Consider the following 22,364-nt stretch of genomic DNA (forward strand, 5'->3'; position numbering starts at 1 on the left):
TTCCTCTTGGCCCATGGCCTCCTCAACATGCATTCTATGCATACCTTTATTGCCTGCTTTCTCTGAGTATTTTCGAGTTCAGCCTCTCAAAATAGATACACGTTGGCATATCTCCTCTTTGTTTGCCAGCCCAGATCATGGACATAGGCCAGCCCATGGTCTGGCAGCCCTTGGTTCAAGTCTCTTCCAATCAACAAAGGACTGGAGCGTTAGTCTTGGAATAAAAGGAGGCAGTCTAGGTCTTCTCCATCAACAGGGCAGTGGGAAAAATGGTCACCCTGTCTGGCATGGCCTGTGCAGACTTTATTTTAAAGATGAGAAGGTAATACAGACAGGAGAAGCAATAGGTGAAAGGTCATCACTAACTCACAAACCTGGTTTCAGCATCTTGAAAACTATAAAGTCGTTATCTGAACTAGATGTCTAAAACAGACGACCATTTTCCACTGTGACATTTTGACATCCCTTAACCCCTTTCTAGCTCATCTCTCATTCTAGTAATAACAGTTTATGATTTATAACATTGTATCTTTATTTTTTAAATAAATCTGAAGTGGCAAAATAGGCTTCTATCTCTGAATCTGTAAAAGGTAGCTGTTGGAGGCTATGAAGAAATACTTTTGCCAGGCACGGTGGCTCATGCCTGTAATCCCAGCACTTTGGGAGGCTGAGGCGGGCAGATCACCTGAGGTCAGGAGTTCAAGATCAGCCTGACCAACATGGAGAAACCCTGTCTCTACTAAAAATATTAAAAAATTAGCTGGACGTGGTGGCACATGCCTGTAATCCCAGCTACTAGGGAGGCTGAGGCAGGAGAATTGCTTGAACCTGGGAGGCAGAGGTTGCAGTGAGCCAAGATCACGCCATTGCACTCCAGACTCGGCAACAAGAGCGAAACTCCATCTAAAAAAAAAAAAGAAAAAAGAAAGACAGACAGACAGACAACTTACTTGACTTTACACTCAGCTTTACTCCCTAAAAGAGAAAAGAGTGTTTTCATACACCTACCCCCACCTGCCACATCAAATACTGTCAGAAAATACAGTCTGATTTTTACTCAACAGTTTGGAGAAAGAAAGAAATTTTAGTAACATAAAGGTTTCAGTCATGTTAAAAATTTTAATTTACAAATGATTTACCAAGTTTAGAAGGATGTTCTCTCTTCGACTATTTTAGTTACTTCTAGGAGACAGCTAATTTAAATTTATAAATTGACTTAAAAACAGTATTAGATAAGTTTATCTGTTTTCTAGATAGCTGTCAACTGGTCAATTCATATTCAGTAGTTGATCTAAGTGAGAAAATAACCAGCAAATAAAATCCCCTAATCCAATCCCAAGTAGGCTTTTAGATTAGCAACATTCTTGGAGATCTCCTTGTTAAGAACACTGTGAATACAATATAAAGTTCTACACAGGCAGTCTCTGAGATGATACATTCTCATCTTGAGTATTTTAGGAAATTGAGACTGTCTTATATATAAGGAAATCAAAAAATATTTAAAGAAACTGTTTTCTAGATAACCCTTTATTCCCATTTATTTGAGAATACAGAGGGTCCATGTGATAGAAATTATACTCATAATTATTTAATCTCTTCTGGCATTTCCTTATGAGTTATTCAAATGAAATTATAAATGAATTAAATCAATTATGTGAAAGTAATAGCAATCACTCAAAATACTTTATCTCTGAATGAGAGTAAATTGTTTCATAAAGCTTACCCAGTATCTTTGAAAAATGTTACACCTTGTTTCCTTCTAACAATCCAGGAAACTTCTATTTAAAGAATTGTTAAATGTAAAATTATTTCAAAAAGAGGACCCTGGAGATATTTTTTTAAGTTGAACACATACTGTGTGTTTAATTTGTGTATATGTTAAGAGACATAATCCTTTCTTTATTTTGGAAGAAACTGCAGACACACCTAATGCACACAGATGGAGCTCTAATTGATTTGTGCTTGTTCTCAATTTAAAACTTCTTTAAAATCAACAGTAGCACATTCCAAAGTTTAGCTTGGAGTGCCCTCTGCTGTTCTTAAGACAGTAATACAAACACAGGTTAAATTTATTTTTCTATTTAAAAGAACAAATTGTTGATAGCCTTATAACTTTAACCATATAATCATGAATGTATGCTTTCTACAGGGTCCTTGGAAAAGTGATTGCTTAGTGAATTATAACATATCTAATTAAAAAGTCTTCCCAGATAGAAGATAGGTGGATGATGATGATAATCGACAGATAGAAAGATAGATGATAGACAGTTAGATAGATGATAGATAGATGGATAGATACTGAGATAGATTTGTATTACAAAACCAGTAGATCCAAGCTTACATCTCCAATTTTTGATATAAAGATAAATTTTCCAGTGTCTGATATTAAGCTGGATGTTGTAACTAATATAATGTAGCACTGGATTTAATCGTGTCCCCTTAAAAATGCATATATTGAAGTTCTAACCCCCAGTACCTCAGAATGTGACCTTATTTTGAAGCAGGTTCGTTGCAGGTGTCATTACTTCAGATGAGATCATACTGTAGTAGCATGGGCCCTAATCTGATATGTCTGGTGTCTTTACAAAAAGCGGATATTTAAACACAGAGACACACAGAGAAGCACACAGGGAGAACACCATGGAAGGCCGAGGACTGAGGAGATGTGCCTACAAACCAAGGAACAGCAAGGATTGCCAGCGAACCCCAAGGAGAGGGGAGGGGCCCGGAGCAGATTCTCCCTCACAGCCTCAGAAGGAACCTGCCGCCATCTTGATTTTGGACTTCTGGCCTTTAGAACTGTGAGATAATACACTTCTGTTGTCCTAAACCACCAAATTTGTGATACTTGGCAATGCCAGCCCTGGGAAACTAATACCAATGCAAAGTTAGAAATGCAAAATTAGTGTTGCATTATGATTGAGAAAATTCGAAGCCCAGTGCAACAATCCCATGCGATGGTGCCAGGGGTGAGCCGGGAGCTCTGCAGCTGCTCCCTGCAGGGATGCTCTACAATCCTGCCGGGTCGGGCCCTCATCACCACTAACCACGCAGGACGCTCAAAGACACAGGTGGGCTGGTTAGAAGGGGCTGATCTTGAATTGAAACGCAGATGTGGCTGATCACTGAAACTGCCTCTTCTGCAGGCCCATGATGATTCTACTAGCTCAGGTGCAGGTACACATTCACATGCATGCATGCACACACATGCACAGATGTGCACACACACACATTGTGCATATTACTATCAGCATTTTGGTCAAAACCATTCAACGTGTCTCTAGGAAGTTCCAAACTTTCCCACATTTTCTTGTCTTCTTCCAAGCCTTGCAAGCTGTTCCAACCTCTGCCCATTACTCAGCTCCAAAGTCCCCCACTCTTCTGACAATTTTCTATATTAGTTCGTTCTCACACTGCTATAAAGAACTACCTGAGACTGGGTAATTTATGAAGAAAATAAGTTTAATTGACTCACAGTTCTGTGGGCTTAACAGGAAGCATGACTAGGAGACCTCAAAAACTTACAATCATGGCAGAAGTCAAACAGAAAGCAAGCACCTTCTTTACGTGGCAGCAGAAGAGAGAGAGTGGGGGGCAAGTGCCACACACTGTTAAACCATCAGATCTCATGGGAACTCTCTCACTATCACAAGAACAGCAAGGGGGAAACCAACCCCCAAGATCCAATCACCTCCCACCAGGACCCTCCTCCAATTCGACATGAGATTTGAGCAGGGACACACATTCAAACCATATCAGTATATATCGCAGATAGTAGGTTACGTGAGTGAGCATCTATGAAGAAAATTTCCTGACATGACACTGCAGCAAAAGCATGTGTACTTTTTAATTTTTGAAAGTTAATAACAAACAATCCTCCCGAAGGCTGTGATAATTTCTACTCACTTCAACCATACACGAGAGTGTCATCAAAAGCAAAAATTGACAAATAAGATCTATTAAAACTAAAGATCTCCTGTATAGCAAAAGAAACTATTAATAAAGTAAACAGACAACCTACAGAATGGGAGAAAATTTTGGCAAACGATGCATCTGAAAAGGTCTAATATCCAGCATCTATAAGGAACTTAAACAAATTTACAGGAATAAAACAAACAGACCCATTAAAAAGTAGGCAAAGAACATGAACAGACACTTTACAAATGAATACAGACATGCAGCCAAAAAGCATATGAAAAAAAAAACTCGGTGTCACTGATTATTAGAGAAATGCAAATCAAAACCACAATGAGATACCATCTCACACACGTCAGAATGGATATTATTAAAAAGTGAAAAAACAACAGATGCTGGTGAGGTTGTGGAGAAAAGGGAATACTTATATACTGTTGATGGAAGTGTAAATTAGTTCAACCATTGTGAAAAGCAGTATGGCCATTTCTCAAAGAGCTAAAAGCAGAAATGCCTTTCAACCCAGCAATCCAATTATGGAGCATATATCCAGAGGAATAAAAATCATTCTACCATAATGACAAATAGACATGAATGTTCACTGCAGCACTCTTCACAATAGTAGAGACATGGAATCAACCTAAACGCCCATCAATGACAGAGAGAATAAAGGAAATGTGGTACATATATACCATGGAATACTACACAGCCATAAAAAAAAAGAATGAGATTATGTCCTTTGCAGGAACATGGGTGGAGGTGGAGGACATTATCCATAGCAAACTAACCCAGGAACAGAAACCAAATATTGCATGCTCTTACTTATAAGTGGGAGCTAAACGACGAGAACACATGGACACAAAGGAGAGAACAACAGACATTGGGGCTTCCTCGAGGGTGGCGGGTGGGAGAAGAGAAAAAAATAACCACTGGGTACTAGGCTTAATACCTGCGTGACAAAATAATCTGTCACAAAACCCCTGTGACTCTGACTTCTTGGCCAGGTTTATTCTCAGATCTGATTCCTGTCATGATCCCTCGTGGAACTGTGCTACTTTCAGAAGAATGTGGATTCTGCGTTTGTAATTATAACCCTGCTAGAATGATTACTTGATTAAGGTTCACTTTACTCCCGGCCTGTAAACTTGAGATCAGCTTATTCGTACTTAAATGGTAGCACTGGCTTCCATGCTGTGCCTGCTGTCAGTAGCTACCCGGGTAATAGGGAGTAAACCAGCAAGTTCAATGTTCTGAAAATCCGCTCGAAAGCCCATGTTAGCTGGAAAGGTTTGGGGAAATAAATTACTGTCTTAGTTCATTACGGTTGCCATAACGAAATACCAAAAACTGGGTGGTTTATAAACAACAAAATTCATTGCTCACAGTTCTGGAGTCTGCAAGTCTAAGATCCACGCAGGGTCACATTCAGTGCCTGGTGGGGGCTTCCTGGTTCATAGATGCTGGTTGTCTTCTGTCTGCGCCATCACGTGGTGGAAAAAACAAGGGCGTTCTTTGTCTCTTTAATAAGAGAACGAATTTCATATACCAGGGTTCCGCCCTCATGACCTTCCACGTACGAGGGTCCCGCCCGCATGAACTTCCGCGTACGAGGGTCCCGCCCTCATGACCTTCCGCGTACGAGGGTCCCGCCCTCATGAACTTCCGCGTACGAGGGTCCCTCCCTCATGAACTTCCGCGTACGAGGGTCCCGCCCTCATCCGCCCTCATGGCCTTCCGCGTACCAGGGTCCCGCCCTCATGGCCTTCCGCGTACGAGGGTCCCGCCCTCATGAACTTCCGCGTACGAGGGTCCCGCCCTCATGAACTTCCGCGTACGAGGGTCCCGCCCTCATGGCCTTCCGCGTACCAGGGTCCCGCCCTCATGGCCTTCCGCGTACGAGGGTCAGGCCCTCATGACCTTCCGCGTACGAGGGTCCCGGCCTCATGAACTTCCGCGTACGAGGGTCCCGCCCTCATGAACTTCCGCGTACGAGGGTCCCGCCCTCATGAACTTCCGCGTACGAGGGTCCCGCCCTCATCCGCCCTCATGGCCTTCCGCGTACCAGGGTCCCGCCCTCATGGCCTTCCGCGTACCAGGGTCCCGCCCTCATGGCCTTCCGCGTACCAGGGTCCCGTCCTCATGACCTTCCGCGTACGAGGGTCAGGTCCTCATGACCTTCCGCGTACGAGGGTTACGCCCTCATGACCTTCCGCGTACGAGGGTTACGCCCTCATGACCTTCCGCGTACGAGGGTTCTGCCCTCATGACCTTTTCACCTTCCGGAGGTCCTGCCTCCTAGCCCCATCACCTTGCGGGTGAGGATTTCAACAGATGAATATGGCGGTGGGGGGGTGTAAACATTCCGATCGCAGCAGCCACCCACGTATCACCTTGGTCTGGGGTGTAGCAGGCATTGCCAGGGCTCAGCCAAAGCCGGGCTCCAGCTGCTCGTGGAGATAACAAAGGCTTCTGTGGCCTCATCTACTTCATTGTGACGAGGTCGACGCTGTAAGGGGCCAAGTGGATGATTTAGCTCAACAGCTAAATGATGTTCTGGGAGAAGGGGACTGAGGCTGCCGTGGACAGTGGTCATCTCGGGCTTCGAAGTATCTATTCCAGCTTCCTAAGGGCTCACCCTTGTCCTGGGGTGAAATGATCCTCCCACCACGCCCACAGCCCACGGTGGAGGGGTCATTCCTGGCACCTCCTCCCGCAATTGGATTACAAGGGTTCCCAGGCCGAGTCCACTCCGCGGCTGCGTGAGAGGTGGGATGTGGGCAGAGCTCAGCCGCCCGCACCCGCTCTCTTAGTGTTGAGCAGCAGTGGGAGAACCGTAAGGCTGGCTGGAGACGTAGGTGGAATCCTCCGTATAAGTCTCAGCTGTCCTCTTCAGTCAATTGTGTGCGCCTACTGCACCTTTCCCGGCGTGGCCGGTTCCCACCACCCCACCCCCTCCCGCCCCCGTCAGCCAGAGACCCTTTTCCTTTAACTTCTTAGGTCAATGTGAAGTCAACGTCTAATGGACCCGAGTTCAGCCAAGAACACACACCCGTTGTTCCAGGGAAGAATCTCATGGTGAAGCACTAGTGAGCGTCCAAGCAACTCCCAGCCTAACCTCACGGGTCTGACTGTGGGGCTGCTTCTGCCACGGCTCCTGGCTGGCGATGGGGCTGTCAGCGTGTCAGCCAACCATGCATTGCAGATGCACTTTGAAGAAAATTAATGTACCTGGGTACTTATGGGACTCCCTGCATGAGTGGGTATAATTGAAATAGCCGGGACATCAAAAAGCTGGAACACTGGGAGCCTGGCCCTAGGGTGGCGGAGGCCACAACGGAGCCCCCAGCCGGTTGGAAAGAGGCTTCCTATGCTCTCCTTTCCATGCCACTGCGGAAGTGCTGGGAACAGGAAGACCAGGGCATTGCCAAGTGAATAATAACAACCATGTGTGCGGCGTTCACGATACCCCAGGCTCAGTGAGCCTTTTACTCAGGGTCTCATGTGATGCTGAAAACAATCCCATGAAGTTTAGAAGCCTGTGCACACGAAGAGACGTGGTGTTTCCCTATTGATCCAAACTGCATGCTGACCTGTTCCTGCCAGGGCTGCGCTCCTCCTGCTTTGCCCTGGCTCTCCCGTTCTGCACTCCGTCTTCTACCGGGAATTCCTGGAAGCACCTTTTATTCACAGTGCCTGCTTTGAATAGATACAAATACAATTTGTATCTTATGTAGTCCATTCCACACAATTGAAAATATAATGTAATAAAAATCAGAAAAGTAAATCCAGGAAAGTCTCTAACACATATTAGGGCCTCAATAAATGGACCCTAAGAGGGTGGGGAAATGGCTTTGGTTTTTAACTGTGCTTCTTTTGAGCTTGATGCTGTTAACTTAGTACAATCTATCAATAAATGTCGTCATCAAGAAAATATTAAAGGTGTACCTGAGTCACAGGGGAGGAGGTGCAGGGCTTCTGAGAAAATGTCCTTCAGTCACCAGCCGGTGAAGAATGGGACTCGTTATTGTCCCCTCGCCCTGCATACCACCAGGGGGCACTGATGAGCTGAGAAAGACTCTGTGGTCCAAAAAACGGTACCAAATGAAAAGGCCACTTCCCAGCCTCTGTAATAAAGGCGAAAAGCAGTCAGGGAATTTAGTCAAGACCTTATTCAGATGGCGGGAGGAGAGGGGGCGGAGCAGCCAGTGTTGAAAAGGGTTTTATCCAAACCAGTTTAATATCTTAAAAAAAAAATTGTTGGGCAATTTTTTTTTTTTTTTGAGACGGAGTTTCACTCTTGTTGGCCAGGATAGCAATTTTTACTTCTGATAATTTTCTTCTCACTACTGTCAAATCAAGTTTAGCTTAAAGCTGCCTTCTTACATATTTTCAATTTCGCCTAAAGGTTTTTTGGTACATTATAACTGTGTAAACAGACCGTAGCCCATACACTGAATTTGGCCAATCAAATGTAGCCAACTCTTTGAACCTTGTTCTAATAAGGCCAACACCAAGTTGTAACCAATCTAGCTGTTTCTATACTTCGATTCCCTTTTCTGTCCATAAATCTTCCACCACACGGCTGCACTGGAGTCTCTGAGCCAACCCTGACTCAAAATGCTGCCTGATTCATGAATTGTTCCTTACTCACTTAAACACCTTTAAATTTAATTTGGCTGAAGTTTTTCTTTTATCACTACTTTTTAAAAATCTCCAAATGGGTTATTCTCTTTTATCCCCTAATCAGATTTTATTCTCTTTTGTTCTCTAATTAGATTTATTTAGATTCCCTAATAAGATTTTATTGGGAAAAAAAAAAAAACCTTTTTAATCATCTTTTTTGGACCAGGATGTACAGGGTTGCATCCACAGATGTGTAGTTGGTTTTCCCAGTGCTAATTCATAGGTGCTGGGCAAAATGGCCTCGTGTAGGGCTCAGAACTCCGGCCCTGTGAGCACCATTGTTCTAGAAAGATCTGTGTTCTAGGAAGAACACTTAACCATTTCTAGAACCTTTCTTCTAGAAAGAACAAAGAACCATTGTTCTGTGGTTCTAGAAAGGTGCTTCCACAAATCCCCGACCAGTGGGTGAAGCACAGAAAGGCAGAACAAGAGAAAAGCAGGAAGAGCGAGGCTGGTGAGAGCCACAGCAGGAGTGGGTCAGAATATAGCCTGCAGGGTCAGCACCCTGGAAGAGACGCAGGTCTGGGAAGAAGCGGTTTTCCCCAAATCCTCAGCCTTCACTGACCGCCTCTCTCCTGACAGCTAGGATGATGCAATTTAACTCCTTGTTATTTACTGCTGAATTATCTAACATAATTGTCAGGACTGGTCTAGACTTCCAGAGCCCCCTAACTCACATGAGGCATGAGAACCCAGCAATCTGTGCACTTAATGTGTCCAACACTGCATTCGGGCTCTGAAACCCTCATGGCCCTGGGTCTCCCCGGTTGCTTGGAGGGCCCTGCATTCTGCCTCAGGGCATTTTGTGCCAGCCCTGTCCTGCTAAGTACTAGACAGACTGCCTGGACACATAGGATGGGGCTTCTCCTGAGCTTCAGGACAGATGCAGGGAAGTGCTGTGCCTCCTTACCAAGAAATGGGTGCGTGCTTGGCAGGACTGGGTCTAAGGCTTGCCTTTCTTGTGCCACTCTTGTGCCACTCTTCCTGGGAGCAAGTTCATGTGGAAAAATCTCCGACCCACCTAGAGTAACCAACGGGCACACCAGTGTGAACAATACAGCGTCTGGCAAAAGAGAAGCCACGTGCAGGGAAGCGATGTGTGCCTTTGTGCCTTGGGGTCTCCATCTGAAGCTTTGTTTCGTGGCTGAACATTGAAGCAGTGGAGGATCCACCAACTCATGTGCAAAGTCAGCTACTCCATGAAAGCCCTCGGGACCACGGAGGCCAGGATGCCGGGGACTGTCTCTGCCAAAGCTCCCTGTGGGCCAGGCTGCATCTTCCTGCAGTGGACACTGGCCCACAGCTTCTCCTTCGCTCCAGTGGAGTCAGGGAGGGAGCCCACTGTGACTTGTCCCCACCTAGATTGTTAGCACTGGTATCCTGGCCTTCAATAGCAGCACCCATCTCCCTCTCTGGAGAGGACAGACACCAAAGGATGCTGAACAAAGCACAGGACCTGCGCGGAGAGGACCACGTTTAAACCTAAAGGCACTGATAGGGTTTGGCTCTGTGTCCCCAGCCAAATCTTATCCTGAATTGTGATCTCCATAATCCCCACCTGTCAAGGGCGGGACCAGGTGGGAGGTGATTGAATCATGGGGGTGGTGTACCCCATGCTGTTCTTATGATAGTGAGTGACTTCTCACGAGATGTGATGGCTTTATAAGGCAGTTTTCTCTGCTCTTCCTCGCTCTCTCTTTCTTGCCGCCATGTGAACGAGGTCTTTGCTTCCCCTTCACCTTCTGCCATAATCGTAAGTTTCCTGAGGCTTCTCCAGCCATGAGGAACCATGAGTCAATTAACCCTCTTTTCTTTATAAATTACACAGTCTCAGGCAGCTTTTTATAGCAGTGTGAGAACTAACTGATACATGTACTTCTGGGTACCAAGAGATGCCAGCTACAGATACTATACCATAAATTTAATTCTATATGAAATGCTTAATAGGAATTGGCTTTTAAAAGAATTATATGGTGCAGATAAACTCAAATTGAAAAATAGTCTACAAATGCTGGCACTCTTCAAAAACACCAATATGGTGAAAAATAAACAATGGCTAGAGAACATTACAGAATAAAGGAGACTAAAGAACATGGCAACTCAATGCCATGTGTGAAAAAAATTACCATAAAGATGCCATAAGACTCGAATATAGATTGTGTATTAGATATTAGCTTTGTATTGATGTTGAATTTTCTGAGACTAATAAAGGCACTTAGGTAATTTGAGAGAATACTCTTTTTCGTGAGATACATGCTAAAGATCAAAGGAGTGAAAGATTATGACACCTGTGATTTACTCTCAAATAGTTCTTCCAATCAGCAAAACAACTACATGTGAGTATAACTGTGTATTCACAGGTGGGGAGGGTGATGGTTCAAATGCAGCGACATTTTTAAAAGAATATCATGTGGACAATGTGTTTCAATCCTTCGGCAAAATTCAGTAGATTTGGATTTCCAAATCGCGAGTGTCCTGGCATAGGAGAGAAATGAGAGGAGACCAACGAGGGCAAAAGGCGACAATACAGCAGAGAAGACAATTCTGAATTTTTCTTAAGTGAAAATGGAATTAAAGAGCTGTAAAAAAAAATAAATAAATAAAGTGCAAATGGAACAGACCTGATGATAAATTTCTATATTTTAAAGTTTTAGTTAGCTTGATGTTTCATCTAAAACAATTCATGAATTTGGCAAATTTTGAACAGAATTCCCAAAGCCCAGAATGAAGCTGTAGGGTCCCAGCCGTGTCTTGCTAGTCATCTCTCACTTTTGCTACTAGCGAAGAAGAGGGTGGAGAAGCTTTCACAGGAAGGAAGGGAAGCTGAGGAAGAGGGGGCTCTGTCATGAAGAAACTGAGGAAGAGAGGGCTCCGTCATAAAGAAGCAGTGACAGGGGACCCCTTAGAGAAGCCGAAGAGGGAGCAGAGATAAGGAAGACAGAAACCAGCACAGGCCAGGGAGCCCCCTGGGGAAAGATGCAGAGCCCAGATGACGCTGCCTCCCCACAGGTTGCAGCACCCAGGAGGCTCCAAAGGCCTGGCCCCACCACCCAGCCCCACGGCCCTATGTTCAGGAGCCATCCAATTAGCCTGAGCTCAGCTTGCTTCTGATGGGGAACAGAATCCTTCACCCATGTTTGGAAGTCAGTTGACTAGAGATTTAGCCTGGAGACAGGTGGGTTTTCCTGATTTGAGCCTGGAAATGTGAACCAGGAGGATTTGGTTATCATCTCCATACAGCAAGTGTGAGCCATCTGGGATTTATGTACCTCACCAGCTGTGATGCTGGAATCCTCCAGGCCTCTCATCACACCTGTCTGAGGATTCCTAGCAAAAAATTAAGGTCATGGCCAGCAACCACATCTATGCGTACACCACACTCAAACCTGGAGGTGAGTCTAGGGAGGTATCGGCAGCCTTCAAGCATTTGAAGGCGTGTCCAGCAGAAAGGGGAAAAACTGGAATTACTGGACATGGTGCCTTTAACATTTCTCCCTGAGACATGGTTTTGAATCCAGATCATGATTTGTCCATGAGAATAATTCCTGTCACTATTCCGTCAGGGAAATCAGTTTATCAGATGCATTTCTTAGAGTGTAGAGTATAGTGTTCTAAAATAAACATACTTTAATTGTCAGCTACCTCTTTGGAAATATACCTCCTTATAAACATTTGCTCGTCTGCACTGACTTTCCCACTGGGTAGTTGCCTTTCTAAAGACAAGATATGTATCCTTAAGAGCACTTTGCACACTGGCTATTATTAAGGAAAGAAAGAATATAAACATAAAATAAATGTTTACGAATTTGAGAAATAGAAAATAAATGTGTAAAATTCCCTAAAATGAATTACATATGAAGTTTGTAGAGTCATACTAAAAATTTCCTGTATTTATTACAGTATAAATATCAGTGTTTATGAGGATCTTTAGAAAAGGGGTCTTGAGAGTTGAGGAATTAAGAAAATGACAAAATGTGGAGACAAACGTCCCCAGTGCTTCTGTGTAAATATAACTATAAAAGCCCCCTTTGTCCGGCGTACTATTAAAGTGAGTTTGGGATGGGGTAGAAGGCACTCCAGTCTCCCTGCTGCCCTGCTGCCCTCTTGGAGTTGTCATTGCTCTCCAACCCAAATCATTGTCCACTGCTCCAGAAGACGCATGGACCAACCAAGGTCACAGCCTCATGCGCCCGGTCCCTCAACCTGGAGAACTGCACTGAAGTTGAACTTGAATGAGAATGGATACAACTGACAATAAAGAAGTCTATGCACACTAATAATAAAAGGCGGGATTTGCATCTCACGTGTGCATGAGGGTCCCAGAGGCCGTATTTCTCTCTGAGCCACTGTGTAAATCATCTGTAGAGATGAGAACGGGCCCTTATTCAGTGTTCATCAAGTCTTACCTACACAGCAGGATATCAGTCCTAAGCCTGAAGCACCCTTGCTCTAACTGTGCCCCAGGATTGAGGTGTGAAGTTTCTAGGCTGTGCATGTAATTCACATAGTCACATGGGGGATGCAGCTGCAAATGATCATTACCATGTCACAGGGAGAAGAACAATTCGCAAATGCAAGTTTTAAGTCTCAGGCATATTTCTACTGAAAAGCAGAGTCATTTTTGGCTTACTGCTCCTTCTAGATGAGTTAATTTGGCAAAGTGCTAACTAAGCCCGAATCTCTGGTGTGAAAGCTGAAACACATTTGAGTCCAGAAAAGCAGGGGCTGTCTGTAGATCAAGGAGCCTTCTGCTTTGGGATTGTTGAGAAAATTAAATCAGCATCTGAAGACAAAGAGTGAGCACTCTGTAAGTTCCTGGGTTTTTGCTTTGTTTGGTTTTCAACGGTCTTACTCTGTTGCCCAGGCTGGAATGCAGCAGCATAATCACGGTAGCCTCAAACTCCCAGGCTCAAGGGATTCTCCTACCTCAGCATCTCTAGGAGCTGAAACCACAGGTCTGAGCCATCATGTTTGGCTAATTTTAAAAAGTTTTTTGTAGAGATTGTGTCTCCCTATATCGCCCAGGCTGGTCTCAAACTCCTGACCTCAAGTGATCCTTCAGCTTCAGCCTCCCAAAGGGGTGGGATTACAGGCATGAGCCCCTGCGCCTGGTCTCTGTAAGTTCCTGTTAAACAAAAATAAATATAAATATGCAAGAGTGATCTTCCTTCTTCTCTCCTCACCTTGTGGAGGGGATAAGGGAAACAGCACTTCTGCAGACAAACATCCAACTCTGTGTCCTCCTGCACTCCACCTTGCAGGTCCCCATCGCCCTGTTCTTGTGACATCCTGGGAAAGCGACCCTGGTGGCCGAGCCCAGTGCGCCTTCCTGGACCCATCACTTGGCACCCTGCACATGCTCCTGATGGCAACTCTACTAGGTGGTGCCCTGGGCTCTCCCTCCGGTCCTGTCAGTGTGACTTCCTTTGTTTGGGTAGAGATGCAGGGAGAGGGCTCTGTGAGCATGTCATTAATAAGATTATTCAATGTCATATTGTGTCCTTTTTACCCAGATATTATTCTTCACGTATTTGCAAGAATCCTAAAGATTGCTGACTTGAGCTTCCAGGTATCCTAAAGTCTGGTTCAAATGTAGTAAGTCCCAACCGTACTCTGTGCAGCACCTGGGCACTGCTGTGTGGTGGAATATCCTGTCCTGTTCTGGTTATTGATCACTGATCATTACATAAGGAGCTTCTACACATGTGCACCATTAAAGACCCACCACATCATTATGCTCTTGGATTCCACTGGCCAGGAAGTTGGCAAGGTGGGGAGGCTGGCTTATCTCTGATCCCAATGTCTGAGGCCTCAGCTAGGAAGATGCACGTGGCTGGGGTCTTCCACACACTCCTTCTCCCATGCATCTGATACCGGGACTGCCAGACTTAGGTGCTGAGCTCAACTGGGCTTTCAAAGTCCTGGCCTCTCCAGGTGGCATGGGCTTCTCTGGGGTCCTGTGAGTGTCCTGAGAGCCAGGCAGGAGGAGAATCCCTCTAACGGTCTCATCTCAGAAGTCACATGGCATCACTTCTGCCTCACTCTCTTGGAAGGAAACACAAGCCCACCCAGATTCAAGGGGAGAGGAAATTGACCACATCTCTCCATGGGAGAACTGGCCAAGGACCAGCAACAGTTATTAAAGCCATCTCATGACATTTTGCTATTTGATCAATGAGCTTATCCTCTACGATGAGGGCGTCTGGGTCTCCTATTTGACCTGGTGCATCCAGGGTGTGTGGTGGCTTCAATCCTCAGCCACACCACAGACAAGGGTGGGTGTATCTCCATCAACAGCATTCCCGCATGTTAGGACAAGCGGTTTCTCCTGGGCTTCTGCTACCGTAATTCTCAACGTCTCTGAAAGGAGAGCTTAGTCCATTCTCACATCCCTATAAAGAAATACTTGAGACTGGGTAATTTATTTTAAAAAAAGGTGTAATTGGCTAATGGTTCTGCAGGCTGAACAGGAAACACAGCACTGGCTTCTGCTTCTGGGGAAGCCTCAGGAAGCCACAATCATGGTGGAAGGTGAAAAGGGAGCTTGCATGTCACGTGGCAAAAGCAGGAGGAAGAGAGACAGAGCAAGGTGCCACACGCTTTAAACAACTAGACCTTGTGAGAACTTGCTCTTGCCAGGACAGCACCAAAGGCATGGTGCTCAACCATTCATGAGAAATCCACCCCCGTGATCCAATCACCTCCCACCAGGCCCCACCTCCATTCATGAGAAACCCACCCCTGTGATCCAGTCACCTCCCACCAGGCCCCACCTCCATTCATGAGAAATCCACCCCCATGATCCAATCCCCTCCCACCAGGCCCCACCTCCAACACGGGGGATTATGTTTCAAAATGAGATTTGGGCAGGGAACACACATCCAAACTATATCAGAGATCAGGGAAACTTTAAGTAAATTACATGATTCTTCCCTAATTCTACTGTCCTGTCCATCATATTGAAATGGAAGGATAATGGTCCAAACCCCAGATTCCCATAATTCTTGCTTTCTCACATTCAGGGGTAGATGGAGGAGCAGATGACAGCTCCAAGCCACCATGGATGGGGCTCAGCTGGGAGCCATGGCCCCAGTCCCCAGTATCTGAGCCAATCGCTCATGTGCCTCCGTGTGCTGAAGTGACCTGCCACTGTCCAGCTCCCAGGAGATAGCACTCCCCCATGGACTGGCCACCAGCCACCTCGTACGTACCTGGCTCTGCCCCTTCAGCACCAAGCAGAAGACCTGTCAGGTATCAGGTGCTCAGTGCAGGCTTTTCCATGTGAGACATCTTCTCGGCCAGGGCCCTCATGAGAGTGAAGCTGCAAGAAGAATTGAGGGCTCTGTCAGCAAGGAAAGCAACTATGCTGGACCTCCCTGTGAGCTACTCTGAGGGTGTTCGGGGCTCCCAGATCATTGAGCATTGAGCATCCAGTCTCCCACCCACCCCAGCTCTGAGAGCAGAGTCAGCCTCTAGGCCCCGTCCTCATCCCTGCAAGCTCGACCTTTCTCAAGATTACTCAGCATCTGACCCTCAATCGGACACGAGGTGTAAATGAAGAGGCTCCCAGCACAGCGGGAGCTGTGGAAGACATCAGGAAGTGGCGATCTGAGCTGCTGAGAGATTAGACAAAAAAAAAAAAAAAAAAAAAATGGAGCCATTGGAATGCATGAAGGCCTATCCTGAGGGCAGCAGGAGACACTTCACAGTCACCCGAGTTCAGCCCAGAAGCACCTCTGCAGAGGAAAAGAGCTGCCTTCCCTTCAGAAGGGAAAATGTGATGCCAATAAAGGTAACAAGCCTGTCCCAGTCACAGAGGATCATCGGATCATCATACTGACAGCTCAGATTGAGAGGCAGTGCAGTGTGTCCCTAAGGCTGCGGGTGGAAATCAGGCCACCAGCTCTGTCGTTAGTCATCTGAGTGACCTGGGACAAGTGACTGAAGCTCCCTGTGGCTCAGCCTCCCTGTCAGGAGGACCTCATGAACTTGTGGCGGGGACAGACGACAGTCATGAGTTAGGCTGGGACAGAGGCAGCTTCTTAGCAAAGTCGGCCTTGGCATTAACGACAAGGTGCCAGCACCCCCGCCACATCACCGTCCAGCACTCCAGGGCTGTGTAGAACAGGAATTAATAATGACTCTACTGGGATTCAAACCCACATCAGTCTCTGAATCCAGCACCCAGGCACTTCTCTGCAATGAACGGTCACTCAGTGGGAGGATCGTGACAGAGAGGCCAGTGGCATGCTGCAATTCCAGTGGCCAGCAAAGCCCCCAGCTTAGCTCACACCCCTGGGCATCCTTCCCACCACCACAGTGCAGGAGACACTCACGGGTCCAGGATCACAACTTTGAATTTTCAAATGGCATGAAATGAGGCTTGCCATGCAGCATTTAAGGAAACTGGGAAGGATATGAAAGGCATTTACATAATGATTTCCTTACATAATAAAAATGCTTAAACTTCACCGCCTTGAAAGAAAAATAAACTTCAGTTATGTGCCAAGTTAGTGTACATGGGACAGCTCAGTTTTCTATTATGGGATGCATACGTTATACACTTAGAGGCATCTATATTCCCATGCTGGACCACACATGCAACAATTCAAGATGCATTTGTGCATAGCGTCCATTTGTAACTTGTGCTTTTTAAAAATTGTTTTACTTGCCATAAAAAGTAACTTTGACAATTTGTCTGTAATTTTGTTTAGGACTTGAATGGGAAAACTGTAGGCCTTTAGCAACTGCCGTTGCCTGGGAGCCAGTCATTTTTATAAATATTGGTTCCCGTCTCCCCTTAGTCGAAGTTTGCTGTGTTTGCTGTTTGTATTAACTGACTAAAATTTTTGTTCTTTTTTTTCTTGCTCTGTTTTAGAATATCTGTGCATGTGCAAGTTCCAGGGTGCCCTGCTGTGAGGAGCTGGCAGAGACTGATGCCTGAGGCCAGTCTCCCGGCAACTGCCCACAGCCTTGATCTGTTTACCTAAGATCAGCGGTTCACATTCAGGGATGGGAACTTTTTTTTTTTTTTAATTTTTAACTTCACACTTGTAAATATTTGCTGGCTCTTTTTCTTTTTTAATAAAAAAGGTTCTATTTGAAAAAGAAGCTTTGAAATTATTGTCTTACTTTAGAAGAAATGGCCAGAAACCCTCCCCCACCCTGCCTTGCTGCAATTATTGATGCTATTAATCTGCCCAGGAAACGCTTCTTTCAGGTTGTTATAGCATCAAGATGAAGAATTCTTGGCTAAAGAGGTTTCTGTCCTCCATGGGGGATCAGAACCGGTGACTCACAAAGCCTTTGGCTTCATTCCTGGTACCTTGCTCTATGCAATGAAACGTCCACCCAACCTTTCTCAGCCCGGGGCTTCCCCGAGCTCCTTCTCACAAAGACCTGATAACAGGAGGACTGTAGACCTTCATTTGCTTTCACCCTCAAAAGCATGCACACAGCCAACTGGGCGAGCAGATGAAAAGGTTAATCCCCCTCCTGGTCTCCACTCCACTCAGTAGAGAATGACCTGCTGTGATTTTCCTTTCCCCCATCTCCTACTTCTCCCTGGGGAAGTGCCAGGGTCCCCACCCCTGGAACTTGGCTGGCCATGAGGAGTCCTGTTTTCGTTTTAACCATCAGCTCTCAATTGATTCCAAACCAAAGGCAATGGGTTGCCTGTGAAACATAAACTAGGTGCTGCACCACGCACATTTTGACTGACTGAAAATTTGAATTGCTGGAAAAGTGATTTATCCCATCTCATGTTTCAATATGATTATTAAGTGAACTTCTTTTTCCTTTTTTGGCAAGGGTTGAAAGAAAGGGTCAAGAATCAGCCCTGTTTATTTCGACAGTGGCATATTTCTTGATGGGCTAGGGATGACAACTGGCAGGTAGAGGTGGCCCCATGCAAACAGCATGTGGAAGTGGGGGTGCTCAGCCTCTGTACTCTGAAGGGAAGTGGTCCGGTTGGCCCTGGGCATGATGGGGCCCTAAGGAGTCACAGTTTGTCACATCCCAGGTGTGTCTCCGCCTAAGCCACCCTCGCAGCAGTCTCAGGCAAGGTCCTTGGGAGACCAGGCGGGGAGAGAGGGCCTCTGGCCAAGCTCCTTGCAGTCAGGGGAAGCTTGAGTCTCCAGGCCTCCCAGGACCCAGTCACTGACAGGGAACCAGCCCCCGCAGCTGGAAGCTGCCCCACCTCTAAAATCAGGTGGGGCTGCTGGAGCCAGGGCCACAGCTGCACTTCTGCTATTACAGAAGAGGTTGGTGCAACTGAGGTGGCCTGCTCTTGGCTTTGGGTGGTGACCGGGCTGGGTGGTTGGGCTTCTCCCTGAGATGGTCACTGCGTCAGGTAATGAGGATGCCACACAGTCCTGCCCTCGATGGACACGTAACCTTGCACGAGGCCGACACATCGACAGATTGTCGCCTGGGCTGAGGAGTGGGCTGCAGCTGGGGCCCTCCTGAGGGTGACAGGGCCGGCTGGGAGGGTGAGCTCCCTGGGGAGCAAACACTGCATCGGGAGGATGGACTGTACCAGCCTGGCCTCCTAGAATGCAGAGCTCAAGCAGGTGGGCTGGGTCCAGGTTATGGACAGCACCTGCTAATAGGAGTCCTTCAAATTAACCTAAAGAACCAATATAAAGCCCTGGCCCACAGCAAACAAAACATGGATGCTAACACTTTCTAATAGAGGATAACAGCAGAGAGGAAAGTCGACTGTGCACCGACAATCCCCAGCAGCAGCCACACAGCAATGCACTACACTGAGGCTCATTTCCAAGCCCCCTGCTCCTCTGACGTAGGCCCATGAGGTCCTAGGAAGAATTTATTCATCCTAGAAGGATGAATTAAATCTGTCCGACACTGGCCTGATGTTAGTACTGAAGGTCCTGCACCCCAGGAAGTCCCCAACTCAGTCCCAGGTAGACCAGGACAGTTGTTCACCCTAACTTGGAGGCTGGCTTTCAGACACCCAACACCCAATGCAGAGGGACAGGAAATTGGCCTCTTAGCCAAGCTGTTCCAGACCCGACCAGAAGAGGGCAGCCAAGGACCATGGCTGTGAAATAGACGTGGGGTTGCCAGGAATCTCCACAAACACAGGCCCTGGTCCACCTCCCAGGTCGAGGCCTCTTTTATGGACAGGGCTGGGGAGTGTAGACTTCGAGGGGATAGAACTCTAACATAGGTCCAACGAACCCACGGTCCCGGTGTTTGTGAAATGTCCGGAAAGTCCGGTCTCCCGTTCTGATATGCTTCAGTGTAAATTCTTCCTTAGCATTATTTGTTTTTATCAGATGTAAAGAATGAAGACGTCTTGTCATTTAACAAAAATGACAGCTGTGGTTTTGGAAGAAAAAAAAAATTACGCCTTTTCATCAAGTATTTGGAGAATCACGGGACCCTTTAGAAGTCTCGTTGGTACTTTTTGTGCTGACGTTGGCGGGGTGTGCAGCTGCCCCGACCATCAGCCCATCCCCGTCTGCGGGTGGAGATGGCTCATGGACAGGAGGCAACAACCCCGACGGGAGCAGCAGCTCCCGCAGGAGCCCACAGGGACATCCTCCTCTTCTTATCTGAGGCCTGCAAGCGCCAGTGCAGGAGCACCTCCTTGGGGCAGAGGGAGTGAGAGACAGGAAGGGGAAGGACTCAGCCCAGCACATGGGGGACCGTGGCAGCTGCACCAGGGATGCCCCCGCAAGGGGCCGGCTGAGCTCAGAGGGGCTGCGACTCATGTAGCACCCAACTGCGGGGCTGACTCCAGAAACCAGGACCTGTGCCCAGGAAGCAGACCACCCTCCAGGCCATGCCCTTCCGGCATCAGTGGGGTGTGCAAACTGCTTGGCAACTGGGGTACAAGGCCGGGCGCTCTCTAGGCCAATACATCAGCTGGTTTTATTCGTTAACACAGTGGTGCCTGGCATGGGGGAGGGCACTTAATAAACCTTTGTTGGATGAAGGGTTACGATCACTGACTAGCGCTGCTTTCTAGAACACTTTTCCTGGGAGTGCTCGGCCCTTGCTTTGCACCCTCAGTACTTTATATTGTCTTATGCTATGCTAGGTTCCCAGGGCTGCCTAAAAATTTAAAATGAAATTGATAGCTTCAAGCAACAGAAAGGCTGGAGTGCTGGAGGGCAGAATTCTGAAGTCAATGTGTCCATGGGGCCGTGCTCCCTCTGAAGGCTCCGGAGGAGACAATTGCCTTGCCTCTCCCGGCTTCTGATCCCTGTACGCATTTGGCAACTGGCTGCATCCCTCCATTCCCTTCTGACCTGGCCTTCTCCTCTTTTTTCCTGTGTCTCTCTGTGTCCAGATCTGTCTCTTATGAGGATACTCTCATTGGATTTAGGCCCACCCTCATCCAGTAAAATCTCATCTCAATTCTTACCTTAATTCCATCTGCAAAGACCGTATTTCTAAGTCAGGCAATGCTCCGAGGTTCCCAGTGTACAAGAATTGTTGGAGTACACCATTCACCCACTACACACACGGAGACAGCAGCCTCTGTGGCTGCTGAGTTAGCACAGGCAGGCCCTATGTTAAACGCTTTCTTTGTGTTTTCACATTTTATTCTCAGTCACTCTATGAAGTAGGTTTTATTAGGATCACTCCCATTTTACAGGTAGAGACACTGAGGCAAGTTATGTCCCCTGTCCAAGGTCTGAAAGCTAAAAGGTGACAGAGCCAGGGATGGCCTCCAAATAGACATGAGCCAGCTGAGCCCGGCAGCCCCAGACATACCTGCTCCGTGTTGCCCCTCCAGATAGACTCGGCACTCAACTCTGCCAGAAAATGCCCCAGGACATGTTTAATAGATGATTAGAACTAGTTGAAGTTTTATTTTTTGTGACTACTTTGAAAATGCAGGACTATCCAGAACACTCATAGAGGATGAACAAAACCAGCTGTTGATATGTGGATGTCCGTCCCTCTCTAAAATACTTGGCCTGCCACACACCAGAGGGAGTTCTCACTGATCTTAGATTCCTCAGTATGCCAAAGATGAGATCTTCCTAAACTTTTTGCTATAATTTGAAGGAGCATGACAAGTGAGGGCAAAACAAATTATACAAAAATTCTGAGCTTCGCACACTTCCTATGTAGAATGTTAGCCATGCAAGTAGCGTGACAAGGGTAGCTACGCTAACCACCAGCCCTTCCCTGGCACTTACAAGGGTACTAATGCACTGGTAAAGTTAGGAGAGTCTGGAATGGCATAGCCATAGATATTGCCCCAATCTGCTCCCATGTACAATGTCCCCTGGCCAAGCCGCCCTGTTGCTTGGAATCAAGGAATCGGGTGCAATGTCAGCTGATCCCTGAGCAGTGGCCTTCCACAACCCCCAGCCCCTGAAATGATGCAAACAGGCCAATTGCATCTTCCTTCTGGAACCAGGGTCATCCCACCCTCTTGCTACTACACAGCCAGCCTGCCCCAGCCCCTGGGTGGATACTCAGTTCCTGAATGTGACTCTGTGGGGCCACATGACGCATGGTGCCTTCCATCCTGGGAATGTGAGTGGATGTGACTAACATACCACTGCCAGCTGCATCTGCCCCGTGCTGGTGTGTGTTTGGCCATCTTCATAAGCCTGCAGCAGGACTTCCCCCCTCACCAATGGGATGAGGAGGAGGCCATTGGAAGCTCTACTCACCAGGTCCTGCAGAAACTCACAGTCCTTGAGGAAGTAGCCAACTTGGAAACATAAGGCAAGAGAGAGGCGTCCCACGCTGATGGCAGGCAGAGAAAACAGTTATTTCTG

At 46.9% G+C, this 22,364-nt stretch overlaps 3 long non-coding RNA genes across 8 annotated transcripts in view; 1 reads left to right on the forward strand and 2 right to left on the reverse strand.

Annotated features, from left to right (window-relative positions):
* Positions 1-5,949, reverse strand: part of LOC107974600 (uncharacterized) — a 181,484-nt gene extending 175,535 nt beyond the window's left edge. For 4 of the 5 annotated variants that reach the window (XR_008547856.2, XR_001717424.4, XR_010157132.1 and 1 more), the window contains exon 1: positions 5,296-5,619. This is a non-coding gene — a long non-coding RNA (uncharacterized LOC107974600). Of the gene's footprint in view, positions 1-5,295; positions 5,620-5,654 lie in introns of those variants that run through there. The other variant, XR_010157133.1, reaches the window with a different exon arrangement.
* On the forward strand, positions 5,729-7,696 carry LOC104006328 (uncharacterized). Of its 2 annotated transcripts, none has more exons than XR_680002.5 (2): positions 5,729-6,518; positions 6,910-7,696. It is a non-coding gene; the product is annotated as an uncharacterized LOC104006328 (long non-coding RNA). The 2 variants fall into 2 exon arrangements; XR_010157130.1 differs by having other exon boundaries at positions 5,729-6,227.
* Positions 7,395-8,848, reverse strand: LOC134810048 (uncharacterized). The gene is made up of 3 exons (XR_010157134.1): positions 8,736-8,848; positions 7,858-8,036; positions 7,395-7,605 (listed from the first exon to the last, which is right to left on the reverse strand). It is a non-coding gene; the product is annotated as an uncharacterized LOC134810048 (long non-coding RNA).
* Positions 8,849-22,364: the final 13,516 nt, after the last annotated feature.

This window comes from Pan troglodytes, chromosome 4, assembly GCF_028858775.2.
Source record: "Pan troglodytes isolate AG18354 chromosome 4, NHGRI_mPanTro3-v2.0_pri, whole genome shotgun sequence".
NCBI lineage: Eukaryota > Metazoa > Chordata > Mammalia > Primates > Hominidae > Pan > Pan troglodytes.